The 15,071-nt window shown below is 38.9% G+C and overlaps 1 pseudogene; it reads right to left on the reverse strand.

Annotated features, from left to right (window-relative positions):
* Positions 1-3,335: 3,335 nt before the first annotated feature.
* The window catches only part of LOC103690861 (iron-sulfur cluster assembly 1 homolog, mitochondrial pseudogene), a 40,584-nt pseudogene continuing 28,848 nt past the window's right edge, over positions 3,336-15,071 (reverse strand).

Raw genomic sequence — 15,071 nt, forward strand, 5'->3', positions numbered from 1 at the left:
GCCGACATCCTTTCAGGAAGGTAACTGTATGAGCATGTGCAAGAGTGCCTTCCTGCCAGGTCTTTGTCCACTCCGGGGTGTCCCTCTTGAGATCATGGGTAAGCGACCAATCAGGTGTGGATGGGCCGCTCTAGGGTGTATATAAGCCGCGCCATGCAGGCGCCCAGGGCTCTCATTAAGATTTAATAAAAGTTTGGCTGCCGCAAATATTTGTATGTCCCTGCGTGTTTTCTTGCTGGCGAGGTCGCGCGTGGGACACAATGGAACAGAATTGAAGACCCAGAAATGAACCCACACACCTATGGGCACTTGATTTTTGACAAAGGAGCCAAAACCATCAAATGGAAAAAAGATAGCATTTTCAGCAAATGGTGCTGGTTCAACTGGAGGTCAACATGTAGAAGAATGCAGATCAATCCATGCTTATCACCCTGTACAAAGCTTAAGTCCAAGTGGATCAAGGACCTCCACATCAAACCAGATGCACTCAAACTAATAGAAGAAAAATTAGGAAAGCATCTGGAACACATGGGCACTGGAAAAAATTTCCTGAACAAAACACCAATGGCTTATGCTCTAAGATCAAGAATTGACAAATGGGATCTCATAAAACTGCAAAGCTTCTGTAAGGCAAAGGACACTGTGGTTAGGACAAAACGGCAACCAACAGATTGGGAAAAGATCTTAACCAATCGTACAACAGAGAGAGGCCTTATATCCAAAATATACAAAGAACTCAAGAAGTTAGACCGCAGGGAGACAAATAACCCTATTAAAAAATGGGGTTCAGAGCTAAACAAAGAATTCACAGCTGAGGAATGCTGAATGGCTGAGAAACACCTAAAGAAATGTTCAACATCTTTAGTCATAAGGATAATGCAAATCAAAACAACCCTGAGATTTCACCTCACACCAGTCAGAATGGCTAAGATCAAAAACTCAGGTGACAGCAAATGCTGGTGAGGATGCAGAGAAAGAGGAACACTCCTCCATTGTTGGTGGGATTGAAGACTGGTACAACCATTCTGGAAATCAGTCTGGAGGTTCCTCAGAAAATTGGACATTGAACTGCCTGAGGATCCAGCTATACCTCTCTTGGGCATATACCCAAAAGATGCCCCAACATATAAAAAAGACATGTGCTCTACTATGTTCATAGCAGCCTTATTTATAATAGCCAAAAGCTGGAAAGAACCCAGATGCCCTTCAACAGAGGAATGGATACAGAAAATGTGGTACATCTACACAATGGTATATTACTCAGCTATCAAAAAAAATGACTTTATGAAATTCGTAGGCCAATGGTCGGAACTGGAAAATATCATCCTGAGTGAGGTAACCCAATCACAGAAAAACACACATGGTATGCACTCACTGATAAGTGGCTATTAGCACAAATGCTTGAATTACCCTAGATGCCTAGAACAAATGAAACTCAAGACGGATGATCAAAATGTGAATGCTTCACTCCTTCTTTAAAAGGGGAACAAGAATAACCTTGGCAGGGAATAGAGAGGCAAAGATTAAATCAGACACAGAAGGAACACCCATTCAGAGCCTGCCCCACATGTGGCCCATGCATATACATCCATCCAATTAGACAAGATGGATGAAGCAAAGAAGTACAGGCTGACAGGAGCCTGATGTAGATCTCTCCCGAGAGACACAGCCAGAATTAAGCAAACACAGAGGCGAATGCCAGCAGCAAACCACTGAATTGAGAATAGGACCCCTGTTGAAAGAATCAGAGAAAGAACTGGAAGAGCTTGAAGGGGCTCAAGACCCCATAGGTACAACAATGCCAAGCAACCAGAGCTTCCAGGGACTAAGCCACTACCTAAAGACTATACATGGACTGACCCTGGACTCTGACCTCATAGGTAGCAATGAATATCCTAGTAAGAGCACCAGTGGAAGGGGAAGCCCTGGGTCCTGCTAAGACTGAACCCCCAGTGAACTAGATTGTTGGGGGGAGGGCAACAAGGGGGGGAGGATGGTGAGGGGAACACCCATAAAGAACGGGAGGGGGGAGGGGGATGTTTGCCCGGAAACCGGGAAAGGGAATAACACTCGAAATGTATATAAGAAATACTCAAGTTAATAAAAAAAAAAAAGAAAGAAATACCCACTTTAATAAAGATGGAAAAAAAAAAAAAGAGGCTCAGCCTTCCACAAAAGAATTCTCAGGTTACTTAAGATGTCCAACCAAAGTCAATCAAGACCAATTAAAGAAAAACTTGAGATCCAGGTGTAGTAGCACATACCTCAGAACATTGAAGCAGGAGGAATGTGGGTTCAAGAATGGCTTGTAGTAAACAGCAAAACCGTGGCTCAGAAACTGGTGATTAAAACATTAAAGAAAAGCAATTACCTTTGGTAAGAAGAAGGCATATGTGAATTGGCAATTGTAAGAATTTGCATGTTCTGCTCCATAGATCCTGTACTGAGAGTGACCCCATCCTAGATCTTCTTTGTAAGAAGGCACTACAGTTTCAAAGTTCTAAACAAACAAGATGGCCATTCAAACAAAAGAGTTTAAGCAAGACTTCCATTCAAAAGAAAACTAATGCAGTCTCTATAAATTAAACTGGTGAGAGCACTGGACAGGCAGGATGCTGCCACCACTCTTCTCACCGAATGTCTCAGACATCATTGCTGTGACTGGTGAGGAAGGGAGAGCTAGGCAGAAGCTCTGAGGACTATTCTCTGTAGTAAGGTCTAAGTGGTCTAGCTGGCTGCTTATCATAAGTGTTTCTAACTGAAAGGTATAAGCAAACCATCATAAAATACTCCTGAATGGAAAGACCAATCCTGATGTTATTCCTCCTTCTAATACCAGAACTCAAAACTTGGACACTGTTGAAGGATTGGCAAACTAAGCATCTGATAATCACATTTTTGGTAAAAATGTAATAGGCCATTAAAGTGTGAGGGAAATGAGGTCTCATGACACTGTCACCCACATTTGGCAAAAGTTTGAGAAAGGGGCAGGAGACACTCACATCCCATCCTGTGAAATAGGTACATGCCTGTTACCACATTCCTCAATTCCTAGGAAAGCAACGACCATGAAGCTCGTTCTAGCACAGAGCAGGCTACAGCATAAGGGCAGGGTAGGAGTTTTCTGTATAGAAAAGAATGACTCAAGGAAATGAACAACTTCTCAGTTTGTGTCTTACAGAGAGTACAGACATCATGTTTTCTCAGTTTGTGTCTTACAGAGAATACAGATACCATATTTTTGGAACTCTTAGCACAGTGGCTTGATTTTCAAATGTGTCGCCTTATTTTCACCCATGAGGCAGCCACACATTATAATTTCTGAGCACGTGACATCACATGATTTCTTCGGTAAGTTCCAAGGTAGACTCTGCTCTCCTGGAACTTGTAATCCTGAGGTTTCCAACCTTAAAACGTTCAGCACAGCCACAGGCTCCCTTGATTTTGTGGTTGTTGAAAACAAACTCACTGGAGAGTTTGTCTTCCCCATTGTCCATCTTTGTTCCTAACAGGGTTAGCTGGGCTTTCTTCTCGATGAACACTTGGACTCCCATCTTGAATAACTTCTTCATCAGAATCTCCTTTTGTCTTTATATACTCCAGGCTATAAAAGAGGCCATTATAGCCCCTGGTTCACATGCTCACTTTTAGATGCAAATGCTCTGGCTTGTCTTTTTTGGTTTTTTGTTTGTTTGTTTGTTTTGTTTTCATTCTTTTTAAACTGAATGGCTTGATACTGCCATTCAATTATGTGTCTTTTTTTTAATCTTTATTAACTTGAGTATTTCTTATTTACATTTCGATTGTTATTCCCCTTCCCGGTTTCAGGGCCAACATCCCCCTAATCCCTCCCCCTCCCCTTCTCTATGGGCTTCCCCTCCCCATCCTCCCCCCATTGCTGCCCTCCCCCCAACAATCTAGTTCACTGGGGGTTCAGTCTTAGCAGGACCCAGGGCTTCCCCTTCCACTGGTGCTCTTACTAGGATATTCATTGCTACCTATGAGATCAGAGTCCAGGGTCAGTCCATGTATAGTCTTTAGGTAGTGGCTTAGTCCCTGGAAGCTCTGGTTGCTTGGCATTGTTGTACATATGGGGTCTCGAGCCCCTTCAAGCTCTTCCAGTTCTTTCTCTCATTCCTTCAACGGGGGTCCTATTCTCAGCTGGCTTGTCTTTAAGAAGTTGTTTTATCTTGTTCACAGCAGAGGGGTTCAGCATGAGTCTGCCAGTGAGTTGCTATTTCCTTTTACTCACAGCCTGCACTACGGCATGGAACAAGGAAGCTGACTTGTTCACCTCACGGCACCCACAGCCTCTTGCTGGAGCATGGGGCCTCACCTTCTTTCCATGGACACGGCGGGTCTCATCAACTACTTTTATATTTTTGGTTGTGAGCCTAGCCTTTAACGGCTGAGCCATCTCTCCAGCCCTATCAACTACTTTTAAATATTCACCTTATCACACCTGATTTTATGTGAACTTTCAAGATGTTGGGAGGTGATAAGTTTGCATTGTCTGAAGAATACTGGCTCTATTTGGTACTTTATCAACTATGAAATCCATGAATTACAAAAGCACTAAATGGGGAATGAATGAGTATATATTGAACAGGCCTCCTAATGCAGTATAGTAGCCACTGGCAAATTTTAAATAAGGATCATCTCCAGATCACAAAACTATCTGTCATGAGGTTCTCCCTTTCTAACCTAAGTTCAAACTGCTATGTGCTGAGACAAAAAAGGATCAAGAGATATTATTCTTCACTTTGCAAGCGATGCAGTTGGTGAATATGCAGCTAAACAATATATTTATCTACTGTTGGTTATATTTTTCAAGACAGTGGTTTTTAACTGGGAGTATTTTGCTCCTCAGCAAACATTTCAAATGTTTGAAGACATTTTTAATTATCTTAAATTACCTGTAAGATGCTACTAGTTATGAGAAGGTACAGTCCAGAAAGCTTTTCATATTGTTTAATTTGCATGCCCTTGCAGCAAAGAATTATCTGGACTAATATATCAATAGTGACTATGATGAGAAATTCTTTGCTACAATGAAGGGATAAGTTAACCAATTGTGTACAGGACATATATCCTGAACAGCAATCTTTATTTCCTTTGTGTTTACCTGGAATAGTTGCCTTAAAAATACTCATATGGTTCTATCCCTTTTCTTTTTTAGATGTTTAAATCCAACGATTCATTGATGACATATTCAATCAGCTTAAAAATAGTTGAATCCTTATTCAATCTTTCAAAAATCCCCATGTCACTTGCTTTCTTGCACTTGGTAAATTTATCTATACATGGATAGCTTTCACTTTTTGTCTTTCTGCAAAACCCTCTTGTGATCAAAGGATTATTTGTTATTCTGAATTTCTAGTAGTGATATGCATATTTGCTCAGTAGCACCTTTGTAATCAAATGAATGAACATAACTGTAGAATATGGTACATGTTCAAGTTCTTAACTTCTCTAAGTCTTGAGTTACTATTGATCAAATAGTGAACTTACTCTTAATCCATTTCAGAAACAGGGAAGAAATAAAGAAGCTTATTTACTCTGCTTAAAATGTTCACAAAACAGCAAAAAAAAAAAAAACAAACATTTTTTTTTCAAATTTAAGTGGCATATTTCATTAAACCTCTTGTATTAACATTCAAGAGAGTATCTCAAATTAAATGGATTAAAATTAATACCAGATTTTCTTTTCAGCGGTTATTGGTTTTGGTACAAATAAAACAATGGATGTCTGGCAAACAGATTTTTCATTTTAATTATCTAAGGATTACAGTGATTTCCGTATCCAACTAGTCTCTCAGGTATACCCATAACATTAAGGAGTCAAATAAATCTTGCTAGATATATAAGTAGTATGTACTAAGAAACCTCTCCATTTATAACAGTTATAACTCCTTACACAAGTAAATGATATATCCAATGATATCACAACAACTATGTGTTAATGTCTCTTAATACTTTCTTAGGATGAAATTTTAACTATCAGATCAAATGAAATCAGTAAGGATTACTATGTCTGTCCCCCACTACATGTAGAGTAGTTTAAGATGGTTAAATTGAACGTTTTTCCCACACAGCATACATCTCAATGGCAAACCATATATAGACTATGGACTAGTTGAATTTAAAAGAGTACAATTTTTTTTTATTAACTTGAGTATTTCTTATATACATTTCGAGTGTTATTCCCTTTCCCGGTTTCCGGGCAAACATCCCCCTCCCCCCTCCCCTTCCTTATGGGTGTTCCCCTCCCAACCCTCCCCCCATTGCCGCCCTCCCCCCATAGACTAGTTCACTGGGGGTTCAGTCTTAGCAGGACCCAGGGCTTCCCCTTCCACTGGTGCTCTTACTAGGATATTCATTGCTACCTATGGGGTCAGAGTCCAGGGTCAGTCCATGTATAGTCTTTAGGTAGTGGCTTAGTCCTTGGAAGCTCTGGTTGCTTGGCATTGTTGTACTTTTGGGGTCTCGAGCCCCTTCAAGCTCTTCCAGTTCTTTCTCTGATTCCTTCAATAGGGGACCTATTCTCAGTTCAGTGGTTTGCTGCTGGCATTCGCCTCTATATTTGCTGTATTCTGGCTGTGTCTCTCAGGAGCGATCTACATCCGGCTCCTGTCGGTCTGCACTTCTTTGCTTCATCCATCTTGTCTAATTGGGTGGCTGTATATGTATGGGCCACATGTGGGGCAGGCTCTGAATGGGTGTTCCTTCAGTCTCTCTTTTAATCTTTGCCTCTCCCTTCCCTGCCAAGGGTATTCTTTTTCCTCATTTAAAGAAGGAGTGAAGCATTCACATTTTGATCATCCGTCTTGAGTTTCATTTGTTCTAGGCATCTAGGGTAATTCAAGCATTTGGGCTAATAGCCACTTATCAATGAGTGCATACCATGTATGTCTTTCTGTGATTGGGTTAGCTCACTCAGGATGATATTTTCCAGTTCCAACCATTTGCCTACGAATTTCATAAACTCGTTGTTTTTGATAGCTGAGTAATATTCCATTGTGTAGATGTACCACATTTTCTGTATCCATTCCTCTGTTGAAGGGCATCTGGGTTCTTTCCATTTTCTGGCTATTATAAATAAGGCTGTGATGAACATAGTGGAGCACGTGTCTCTTTTATATGTTGAGGCATCTTTTGGGTATATGCCCAAGAGAGGTATAGCTGGATCCTCAGGCAGTTCAATGTCCAATTTTCTGAGGAACCTCCAGACTGATTTCCAGAATGGTTTTACCAGTCTGCAATCCCACCAACAATGGAGGATTGTTCCTCTTTCTCCACATCCTCGCCAGCAACTGCTGTCACCTGAGTTTTTGATCTTAGCCATTCCCACTGGTGTGAGGTGAAATCTCAGGGTTGTTTTGATTTGCATTTCCCTTATGACTAAAGATGTTGAACATTTCTTTAGGTGTTTCTCAGCCATTCGGCATTCCTCAGCTGTGAATTCTTTGTTTAGCTCTGAACCCCATTTTTTAATAGGGTTATTTGTTTCCCTGCGGTCTAACTTCTTGAGTTCTTTGTATATTTTGGATATAAGGCCTCTATCTGTTGTAGGATTGGTAAAGATCTTTTCCCAATCTGTTGGTTGCCGTTTTGTCCTAACCACAGTGTCCTTTGCCTTACAGAAGCTTTGCAGTTTTATGAGATCCCATTTGTCGATTCTTGATCTTAGAGCATAAGCCATTGGTGTTTTGTTCAGGAAATTTTTTCCAGTGCCCATGTGTTCCAGATGCTTCACTAGTTTTTCTTCTATTAGTTTGAGTGTGTCTGGTTTGATGTGGAGGTCCTTGATCCACTTGGACTTAAGCTTTGTACAGGGTGATAAGGATGGATTGATCTGCATTCTTCTACATGTTGCCCTCCAGTTGAACCAGCACCATTTGCTGAAAATGCTATCTTTTTTCCATTGGATGGTTTTGGCTCCTTTGTCAAAAATCAAGTGACCATAGGTGTGTGGGTTCATTTCTGGGTCTTCAATTCTATTCCATTGGTCTATCTGTCTGTCTCTGTACCAATACCATGCAGTTTTTATCACTATTGCTCTGTAATACTGCTTGAGTTCAGGGATAGTGATTCCCCCTGAAGTCCTTTTATTGTTGAGGATAGCTTTAGCTATCCTGGGTTTTTTGTTATTCCAGATGAATTTGCAAATTGTTCTGTCTAACTCTTTGAAGAATTGGATTGGTATTTTGATGGGGATTGCATTGAATCTGTAGATTGCTTTTGGTAAAATGGCCATTTTTACCATATTAATCCTGCCAATCCATGAGCATGGGAGATCTTTCCATCTTCTGAGGTCTTCTTCAATTTCTTTCCTCAGTGTCTTGAAGTTCTTATTGTACAGATCTTTTACTTGCTTGGTTAAAGTCACACCGAGGTACTTTATATTATTTGGGTCTATTATGAAGGGTGTCGTTTCCCTAATTTCTTTCTCGGCTTGTTTCTCTTTTGTATAGAGGAAGGCAACTGATTTATTTGAGTTAATTTTATACCCAGCCACTTTGCTGAAGTTGTTTATCAGCTTTAGTAGTTCTCTGGTGGAACTTTTGGGATCACTTAAATATACTATCATGTCATCTGCAAATAGTGATATTTTGACCTCTTCTTTTCCGATCTGTATCCCTTTGATCTCCTTTTGTTGTCTGATTGCTCTGGCTAGAACTTCAAGAACTATTTTGAATAAGTAGGGAGAGAGTGGGCAGCCTTGTCTAGTCCCTGATTTTAGTGGGATTGCTTCAAATTTCTCTCCATTTAGTTTAATGTTAGCAACTGGTTTGCTGCATATGGCTTTTACTATGCTTAGGTATGGGCCTTGAATTCCTATTCTTTCCAGGACTTTTATCATGAAGGGGTGTTGAATTTTGTCAAATGCTTTCCCAGCATCTAATGAAATGATCATGTGGTTCTGTTCTTTCAGTTTGTTTATATAATGGATCACGTTGATGGTTTTCCGTATATTAAACCATCCCTGCATGCCTGGGATGAAGCCTACTTGATCATGGTGGATGATTGTTTTGATGTGCTCTTGAATTCGGTTTGCCAGAATTTTATTGAGTATTTTTGCGTCGATATTCATAAGGGAAATTGGTCTGAAGTTCTCTTTCTTTGTTGTGTCTTTGTGTGGTTTAGGTATAAGAGTAATTGTGGCTTCGTAGAAGGAATTCGGTAGGGCTCCATCTGTTTCAATTTTGTGGAATAGTTTGGATAATATTGGTATGAGGTCTTCTATGAAGGTTTGATAGAATTCTGCACTAAACCCGCTTGGACCTGGGCTCTTTTTGGTTGGGAGACCTTTAATGACTGCTTCTATTTCCTTAGGAGTTATGGGGTTGTTTAACTGGTTTATCTGTTCCTGATTTAACTTCGATACCTGGTATCTGTCTAGGAAATTGTCCATTTCCTGAAGATTTTCAAGTTTTGTTGAATATAGGTTTTTATAGTAAGTTCTGATGATTTTTTGAATTTCCTCCGAATATGTAGTTATGTCTCCCTTTTCATTTCTGATTTTGTTAATTTGGACACACTCTCTGTGTCCTCTCGTTAGTCTGGCTAAGGGTTTATCTATCTTGTTGATTTTCTCAAAGGACCAACTTTTGGTTCTGTTGATTCTTTCTATGGTCCTTTTTGTTTCTACTTGGTTGATTTCAGCTCTGAGTTTGATTATTTCCTGCCTTCTACTCCTCCTGGGTGTATTTGCTTCTTTTTGTTCTAGAGCTTTTAGGTGTGCTGTCAAGCTGCTGACATATGCTCTTTCCTGTTTCTTTCTGCAGGCACTCAGCGCTATGAGTTTTCCTCTTAGCACAGCTTTCATTGTGTCCCATAAGTTTGAGTATGTTGTATCTTCATTTTCATTAAATTCTAAAAAGTTTTTAATTTCTTTCTTTATTTCTTCCTTTACCAGGTTATCATTGAGTAGAGCATTGTTCAATTTCCACGTATATGTGGGCATTCTTCCCTTATTGTTATTGAAGACCAGTTTTAGGCCGTGGTGGTCCGATAGCACGCATGGGATTATTTCTATCTTTCTGTACCTGTTGAGGCCCGTTTTTTGACCAATTATATGGTCAATTTTGGAGAAAGTACCATGAGGAGCTGAGAAGAAGGTATATCCTTTTGCTTTAGGATAGAATGTTCTATAAATATCCGTTAAGTCCATTTGGCTCATGACTTCTCTTAGTCTGTCTACATCACTGTTTAATTTCTGTTTCCATGATCTGTCCATTGATGAGAGTGGGGTGTTGAAATCTCCCACTATTATTGTGTGAAGTGCAATGTGTGTTTTGAGCTTTAGTAAGGTTTCTTTTACGTATGTAGGTGCCCTTGTATTTGGGGCATAGATATTTAGGATTGAGAGTTCATCTTGGTTGATTTTTCCTTTGAGGAATATGAAGTGTCCTTCCTTATCTTTTTTGATGACTTTTAGTTGGAAATTGATTTTATTTGATATTAGAATGGCTACTCCAGCTTGCTTCTTCTGACCATTTGCTTGGAAAGTTGTTTTCCAGCCTTTCACTCTGAGGTAGTGTCTGTCTTTGTCTCTGAGGTGTGTTTCCTGTAGGCAGCAGAATGCAGGGTCCTAGTTGCGTATCCAGTTTGTTAATCTATGTCTTTTTATTGGGGAGTTGAGGCCATTGATATTGAGAGATATTAAGGAATAGTGATTATTGCTTCCCGTTATATTCATATTTGGATATGAGGTTATGTTTGTGTGCTTTCATTCTCTTTGTTTTGTTGCCAAGACGATTAGTTTCTTTCTTCTTCTAGGGTATAGCTTGCCTCCTTATGTTGGGCTTTACCATTTATTATCCTTTGTAGTGCTGGATTTGTAAAAAGATATTGTGTAAATTTGGTTTTGTCATGGAATATCTTGGTTTCTCCATCAATGTTAATTGAGAGTTGTGGTGTATACAGTAATCTGGGCTGGCATTTGTGTTCTCTTAGGGTCTGTATAACATCAGTCCAGGATCTTCTGGCCTTCATAGTTTCTGGCGAGAAGTCTGGTGTGATTCTGATAGGTCTGCCTTTATATGTTACTTGACCTTTTTCCCTTACTGCTTTTAATATTCTTTCTTTATTTTGTGCGTTTGGTGTTTTGACAATTATGTGACGGAAGGTGTTTCTTTTCTGGTCCAATCTATTTGGAGTTCTGTAGGCTTCCTGTATGTCTATGGGTATCTCTTTTTTTAGGTTAGGGAAGTTTTCTTCTATGATTTTGTTGAAGATATTTACTGGTCCTTTGAGCTGGGAGTCTTCACTCTCTTCTATACCTATTATCCTTAGGTTTGATCTTCTCATTGAGTCCTGTATTTCCTGTATGTTTTGGACCAGTAGCTTTTTCCGCTTTACATTATCTTTGACAGTTGAGTCAATGATTTCTATGGAATCTTCTGCTCCTGAGATTCTCTCTTCCATCTCTTGTATTCTGTTGGTGAAGCTGGTATCTACAGCTCCTTGTCTCTTCTTTTGGTTTTCTATATCCAGAGTTGTTTCCATGTGTTCTTTCTTGATTGCTTCTATTTCCATTTTTAATTCCTTCAACTGTTTGATTGTGTTTTCCTGGAATTTTTTCAGGGATTTTTGCGATTCCTCTCTGTAGGCTTTTACTTGTTTATTAATGTTTTCCTGTGCTTCCCTAAGTGTGTTCAGGTCTTTCTTGAAGTCCTCCAGCATCATGATCAAATATGATTTTGAAACTAGATCTTGCTTTTCTGGTGTGTTTGGATATTCCATGTTTGTTTTGGTGGGAGAATTGGGCTCCGATGATGGCATGTAGTCTTGGTTTCTGTTGCTTGGGTTCCTGCGCTTGCCTCTCGCCATCAGATTAACTCTAGTGTTACTTTGTTCTGCTATTTCTGACAGTGGCTAGACTGTCCTATAAGCCTGTGTGTCAGGAGTGCTGTAGACCTGTTTTCCTCTCTTTCAGCCAGTTATGGGGACAGAGTGTTCTGCTTTCGGGCGTGTAGTTTTTCCTCTCTACAGGTCTTCAGCTGTTCCTGTGGGCCTGTGTCTTGAGTTCACCAGGCAGCTTTCTTGCAGCAGAAAATTTGGTCTTACCTGTGGTCCCGAGGCTCAGGTTTGCTCGTGGGGTGCTGCCCAGGGGCTCTCTGCAGCGGCAGCAACCAGGAAGACCTGTGCCGCCCCTTCCGGGAGCTTCAGTGCACCAGGGTTCCAGATGGTCTTTGGCTTTTTCCTCTGGCGTCCGAGATGTGTGTGCAGGGAGCAGTCTCTTCTGGTTTCCCAGGCTTGTCTGCCTCTCTGAAGGTTTAGCTCTCCCTCCCACGGGGTTTGGGTGCAGAGAACTGTTTATCCGGTCTGTTTCCTTCAGGGTCCGGCGGTGTCTCTGGCAGGGGTCCTGCCGCTCCTGGGCCCTCCCCCACGGGAGCCCAGAGGCCTTATACAGTTTCCTCTTGGGCCAGGGATGTGGGCAGGGGTGAGCAGTGTTGGTGGTCTCTTCCGCTCTGCAGCTTCAGGAGTGCCCACCTGACCAGGCGGTTGGGTCTCTCTCTCACCGGGTCTGGGAGCAGAGAGCTGCTCAAGAGTACAATTTTTAAGAATTACTTCTATTTCAGTAGAACATTATTCTTTTCTTACAAAGTGTAGAACAATTTTAGTTACTTTTGATCATATAGATTTAATTTAGAATCCCCTCATTGAGCAGAAAGCAATCATATATATTACATACATAAATTAATATACATATATATACACATGCAAATATAAATTAATAGACCTATATATACATACATATATAATAAACAAATATGTATATATGCTTCACTTTTAAAGTTTCTGCAAAGCCCTCTAATGATTGAGGAATTATTATTTCTGAATTACCAGTTGTGATGGGCATACTTGCTTACTAGCGCTTTAATGCCACATATATATATATATACATATATATATATATCACATACATATAATTGTATATGTGCAATATACTTATATACATATTGCATATTAGAAATATAGTTTATATTATATATACATATACATACATACATACATACATACATACATACATACATACATGGTGAAAGGACCCAGATAGAAATGGAAGATCCACTTAAAATTCCCAGAATTTGGAGGCTAGAGAAAAAAGTCTTCCTAGGGTATATTGAGAAAAAGGGCATGCTATAATGAACATGCATACCCAGGAGGAACTGTAATATTTAGGGGAATAAAAACACAGGTTAAACTGAATTGTTACTACTCACATTGTCCATAAGGAACCTATACAAAAAGTGACAAAATGCATACCTCAAGGTTCTGCCAAATGAGAAAAAAATATTTTTTACCAAAGTCTGTCAAGGATTAACATCAGTGAGAATTAAATACAAACCTTCAAAATAATACCCAGAGAGTTAATCTAAAACAGCATACACCTTCATTACTCAATCAAAATTGAAAGTCCTACAGTGTTTCATTTTTTTTTTTTGAGTAGTGGTTCATATAAAATTATCCTATATTTCTTCATTAGGTTTCTAACTATTAGATACATAAGATACATAAGAACTTCCAATATTCCCTTACATTGGCCAACACAGTGATGATTTTAATGGGAAGGATACAGACACACTATGATCATTTTATTACAAATAATACATGAACCATTTGGAAAAATAATAAACTTATGTGACATACAGTATTTCAAAATACTAACCAAAATGCCTCTCCTCTCAAATGTGACTTGCACATAACTAACCAGAATTAGATAAGTAGATAAAAATGTCTTAGATGCCTACAAGACGTATTCAATCAAAGCAGAAAAAGAAAATAAAAATGGTGGGGCTGGAGAAGAGTTGATTACATGATTGTATTTTGAAATAGGTTTCCCAGATAAATCTTCTTTGAAAATAAATTGTATTTGTTTGAAAGCTTGAAGGGCATAAGATTATGAGCACTGTAAGTATCTAGGGTCAAAAGGAAGAAGACTGAGAAAACAATAGGTGTTGAAGGAACAAAATATGGTAGGTGTATTTGATGAACAGCAATAAGCCAGATATAAATCTTAAGTGCTTACAAACCCCAAATCAACAATAATAGAGTTAAAATCGTTTCTTTCACCATTAGATTAAGTAAGCCCAATAAATGAGATTTTTCACAGGCAAAGGATTTAGCCAAGTTATTTAGATATTATGACAGATTCTTGCAAGCTAAGATGATATATAATTCTCAGTGTTATGAGACACCAGAACTGTAAGGTAATTTAGTATTTTCAAGTAATGTAAAGTAGGATGGGAATTCAGTAGAAGATTTTGTCTGAGTTATAAGATTTGAGAAAGAGTATAATTTTTAATCTTTGATGGGTTTTTTTGAAGGCAATAAGAGATAAAATCTAATGGCTCTTTCATCTTTCTCTTTTTATCTAAATATTTATATTAAACAATAATTTCTTTTTCTGTACTTTCAAACTGATTTTTCAGAACATTTACTACTCGGAATATAGTTCAGAAACACTCTTTCTTTGGAAGTTTAAGCAAGATCCTCTTTCTGAGACATGACTATAAGACTAAGAGAAAATGTTTGTTTTAGTGAAAAGAAAATGCATTATTTTTCACTTTGAATGATCCGAATAATTGTCAATAATTTAGGACGAGAAAATCAAAGGAGGAGACAGATAAATTCTAACTAGATAGCCATTTTCTGCTTTATACTTCATGAAGCATTCTTTTTCCCATTAATTTTTTTTATTCACTTTACATCCAGATAGCATAGCAGACTCCCTGTCTTCCCCATCCTTTTGGCTCACACAGCTCCTCCTCCATTCCCCTCAGCTTCTCCTTAAGACCTTCAACTTAAGATCATAGTCAAACATACTTAGTTGTATGTTTAGGTATTCCATATTAACTGAACAGCCTTTTTTTCTCTTTCCTATTTTTTAAAGGATCTCTTAGAAAAATTTGACATGATTAACTGACTGTGACTTGGGAGCAGTTATGGTGAATTCAGTTTCACATTTTTCTTAATTTAAAATGAGAAACAAGAAAATGATACATTTTATTATCCAACTATATTTTACTTTCTTGCTAAAAAGATATGATTATTGCACTTGA

This window comes from Rattus norvegicus, chromosome X (assembly GCF_036323735.1).
Source record: "Rattus norvegicus strain BN/NHsdMcwi chromosome X, GRCr8, whole genome shotgun sequence".
Taxonomy (NCBI): Eukaryota; Metazoa; Chordata; class Mammalia; order Rodentia; family Muridae; genus Rattus; species Rattus norvegicus.